The 4,880-nt window shown below is 37.8% G+C and overlaps 1 pseudogene; it reads right to left on the bottom strand.

Annotated features, from left to right (window-relative positions):
* Window positions 1-1,063: 1,063 nt before the first annotated feature.
* Window positions 1,064-1,312, bottom strand: LOC117015277 (TP53-regulated inhibitor of apoptosis 1-like; annotated as a pseudogene).
* Window positions 1,313-4,880: the final 3,568 nt, after the last annotated feature.

Consider the following 4,880-nt stretch of genomic DNA (forward strand, 5'->3'; position numbering starts at 1 on the left):
CGTACTACACATTGTTACAGTAATTCAATTCAACTTCAGAAAGTAATACATAGATAACATGTCTTAAAATGTGTACATTTTTTTGGCAACCCCTATACATATATGTGTGTGTGTGTGTGTGTGTGTATGTATATATAATTATATATGTACATGTGTATATATATATAATTATATATATAATTATATATATGTTACAATTTATTCCATCTTCATGATTACAGACATTACAGAGCAGGGTAGATAAACAAGGCAAATAAAACAAACTCTTTTCTCCCCCACCCATTTAACCAGATACAGTATTTTGATGACATATAGGTTGACTTAAGTCATTAACCTGGGTTGAAATGTGGCCACAACAAGCCTTTGCAATCTAGAAGTTTCCTCCAAAGCATACTCCAAGGATCTTAATTACTCATCTATGCTATGAGCTCTGAAATGGGGTTCAGTCTAACATTCTTGAAGCTTTTATGTCTTCATCTGACACCTCTTGTTAAGGCAAGGAACTGTCTGTCAAAAGCTTCCTTTTGACTAACCCAGTCCACCAGCAATCTTAACAGTTAAGTTACTATATCAAAATAAATCGGTGTTCCCAAGAGTTTATTGAAACTGTTGTGCTGTGATCTCTTTTCAGAGCATTAGCTCCGTGGGAGAAAAGGGACATCCTAAGCAATTACATCCATGAACAATGACCCCAGTACAGTGTACCTAATATCCTTCGCAGCATAATTCAAGAGGTCAGGCAACCCTGATCACCTTGACAAATTTATCAGTATATTTAAAACTGATCACAGATGAAGTACTGCAAACATAATCCCAAGAAATTCAGTATTAGCACACTGAGTTCCTCCAAGATACCAGAGCAGTGAGAAATCATCCCAAAGCAAAGCATGATGGTTCATCATCTTTTACAAGTGAGAGGAAAATATCGAGGAGGAGGAAGTAAAACAACTCCCTCCTAAACTTCTCATTAAGTTGATGGCTGTCTTCACAGCCTTAATTGATAAAATCCAGAGTGCTCAATTTCCTGATTGGAGGAGTCCCATTTTCAAGGTGACTGTCAAGGTCAAGAAGAGCTTTCAGACTTTTCCTTGCCATGGCCCATGAACTCCAGTCCCCTAATGGGGATCTCCTTCTCCTTTATTGCTTTGTGAACACAGTGCCTGTGCTTGTAGAGGTCAGTGCACGAGTCCCTGGAGCTATCACCCCTTGAGGAAATTCCTGGAAAACCAGGGATTGAAGCACTGGTCACACTTAGCTTCATGTCTGTGCATCCCTCCCCTACGCTATTCATGGTGACAGCAGTGGCAGCTCACTCTGATATTTAAAATATGTTCTGAGCTGAGTGACGCCTGGAAACTTATACCCATTCCTTAGACGCCCTGTTGACTCCACTTCCTGTCCCTTCCTGCAAAAGTAGTAAATAGACTTGCCATCAAATTATGCCTCTAGAGGGGAATACTCTCTTGCTCTGTGTTCAGGCTTAGCCCACAGAGAATGAAATTTCCATCAATATTTTGTCCTCTGATCAGATACCAGGACAGCTTTCACCACTCTGCCTCCCCCTATCCCTTAGATGGAGGCCTGGCTAATACAAGGAAGGTGGTGGATCAGTGGGTGTGAAGTAGGGCCCAGGCATTTTTATTTTGACAAATCTTCAAAGGTGGTCCAGACAGACAATCTTGACCTTCTTTTCCCCATTATTTTCCTTGCCTTCATTCCTTCATATCAATTTAGTACACTATCTGGTACATATTTGTTGCCAATAAATATTTGTTGGATGAATGAATGAACTGTCAAACAGACCCATCCATTTTTCAAACTTTAGCCTCCCATGGAATCACCTAGAAGGCTTATTAAAATACAGATTGCTGGGTTCCAACTGAAGAGTTTCTGATTTAGTAGATCTGGGGTAGGGGCTGAAAATTTGCATTTCTAACAACCCCTCAGTTGATACCAAAGTTGTTGGTAGGGGAAGAGGGTGCACTCTGAGAACTACTGGGTTAGATAAATATGGAAAGCCCCTGAATACTTTGACTATAACCCAAAACAGATTGATGCCTTTGAATGTTTTGACTACCATTTTTCTGGAAGCTTTTAGAAAAAAATGTTTCCCTGTGTGTGTGTGGTGTTTTTGTTTGGTTGGTTGGTTTGTTTTGTTTTTTTACATACCATATAAGAGCAACTTAATAGCATAAATTATAGGCATTGAAAATTGTTTCTGGAAAATAAGGAATTTTTACTCAGAAGTCTAAGAATCAGAGACTTCTGAATAAAATGTGAATTATCATTTTCCGTTCACGGGTTAACGTTTTAATGATGCAATAAGATCAAAAAGCCACAGGTAGGACTTCTATTATTTTGCCTGAAAGTAGCTTCCTTTAATATCACATCAAAGCAAAAATCAAGCCACCCTTTCTGGAGTGATTGAAAAGTGGATAAAGAAGAGTCCATTATCTGGAGGAAAATCCATTTTGAGAATCTGAACCTGTCCTGTTACCTCTTTACTCCTACAGGGAAAACAACAAAATAACAGTTTTCACATTATATCAAGTATCCACAAGGGACCAGGTTTTTGCCTTGTTTTCCAGGCACTGTTAATTAAGAATATCTTCTGTGAAAAATGTGAGGTTTTTTACTTTTAAACATTAATGTTTAATATTCATGTTGGACCATAACTTTCTTAGAAAGATTATTCTTGAACTTTCCTAATCTGTATTTCCAATTCTATTAGTTCTCTGTATAAAGACACCCATATTTTGTTGGATCACCATTTAAAAAAAAGGTTTACTTTATAATGGTGTATATTCTGTTAACCATGTGGTCTCCCAACACTTAGAAATTTAAATGGTTAAATGCCCTTTTTTCTGCAAGATCCCTAAGAGCCATTAATTGCAATTATACCTAACTGAATTCAGATAAATAATATTTGAGCAACAAATGCCTATCTTTTTCTTTCTCAGAGCACATGACATTTCCAATTAAATGTCTGACACAGCTCTGAACTACACAGGTCCTCAAATTTATCCACAAGCCTGATTTTGACATAGTCCTACACTGGATAGAAATGACGCTCATAAGGGCAGGACATATCAGTTAGTCTGCAGAAGTGTTCATTGATATGGCCTTTTTATTTAAAATCTAACTTATTCAGTGACTGATGCTTGCTAAGGTTGATAAAACTTCTGTCAGACCTGAGACTTCAGCTTCTGATTTATTTTCCTTGCTGGTTTTTATAAGCCATGAAAAATTAATTATTCTTATATGTAATTATTATTATTTGTAATTGCAAGTTGTATTTTGCATGCAGATTGCTCCCAGCTGCCCCAGTGTTCTATGAATATATGTAATTTTACATTATACTCTAATTACACATTAGAGAATTTTCCATTTATCTACCAATGGGCTATTTTAGAAAAATGCAGGCAGGCATAGATATCAAAGACTTTCATAGCAACAGTAAACACAGAGCTCGATTAAAATCACTTTCAGGAAAGGAAAACTAATGCTTTTTTCACATAATTTGGTAGAAATTCACAACTTGGTCTCCTGAGTGAATGGAGGCTAGCTAGCAGTGGTGGTAGAGGTCAAGACAGGGAACGGATATAGAGCTCAGGCTTGAGAATGGAGAGCATCAGAATGGATGAATGTCAAATAGGCAAGGAAGATGTGGTCAAGTGAGCAAGAGGAGCAAGAATGGCAAAATAGGGTGTTAAGTTTGGGAAGCCAAAGAATGTTGGATGAGTGGCAGGGCCTGGGAAGTAAGGGAACCAGGTGAGTATGTTGAGGGTGCATGGCAGACTTAGGCAGTGGTGATTTGGGCTGATCTATGCAGAAAGAAAGCAAATAAAAGTTGAAAGTCAGGGACTGGCAGCCAAGGCTGTGACTGTAAAACTAATGGAGATGCAAAAAAATAAAGATGGAAGCAAAACAGACAACCCATTTTGACTACTGTAATGAGTATTAATTAATGGCTTTGGCCGAAAACCTCCCATGACAGCACACAGCAGCCTCCAGAGCAGCTTGAAGAAACTGCCCCAGAAATAAGTCCTAACCAGAAAATAAGCCCTATAATTATTTTTCAGGATGACATCCCCTGAACATAAGCCTTAATGCATCTTTTGGAACAAAAATTAATACAAAACCCACTCTTATTTTTGGGGAAACACAGTAGCTTGAGGGTTTCTTTAGCCAGTTGTTTTCCATTGTATGAGTGAATGGCCAAACGTGTGAATCTGAATTCACTAAAACCTGATTAGAATGCAAAAAAAAGAAAAAAAAGGTTATGAACAATATTTCTGTCTAGCAGCAACCCTCCTTAGGAGGGTTAAAATTAATATTTCAGGAGATCTCATAAATAAGTGTTTAGAACCATCTCTGCATAAAATTTTGAATTCCTGAGGTAAGCAACCAGGCTAGATGTAAAAAAAAATCCACCATCTGCCTTCTAAGTCATATCCATCTGTTGTCCTCAAAAATGAATGAATGTTGGATTCAACCCCTGAGTGGCCCTCACCCAGGCAGCAAATTGGAACTATATAGGAAAAATTATGGTTTAAATTATGATTTGTCTGGAGTGTAGCATGAGCATCGGTATTTCTTAGAAGTTCCTCAGGTGACTGTAAGGGTTGAGATCTCCTGCTACACAGAAGAGATCTCAATGAGTAAAACACAACTCGACGTACCACAATATTAAAGTATGCTCTAGGATATAGCTAGGATTTCTCAGAACCTCAGGCAAACTTTGTTTTTACTTCTTCATATAAAAGACGGCATATAATGACTGAGCAGTATCAATAACATAGTGATCCCTCCTGCGGTCGCTATGACACTTTTTCTTTCAAGAAAAAGAAACAGGAAAACTTGTTGCTTAATCATACTTT

The sequence above is a fragment of the Rhinolophus ferrumequinum genome, chromosome 3 (genome assembly GCF_004115265.2).
Source record: "Rhinolophus ferrumequinum isolate MPI-CBG mRhiFer1 chromosome 3, mRhiFer1_v1.p, whole genome shotgun sequence".
Taxonomy (NCBI): domain Eukaryota; kingdom Metazoa; phylum Chordata; class Mammalia; order Chiroptera; family Rhinolophidae; genus Rhinolophus; species Rhinolophus ferrumequinum.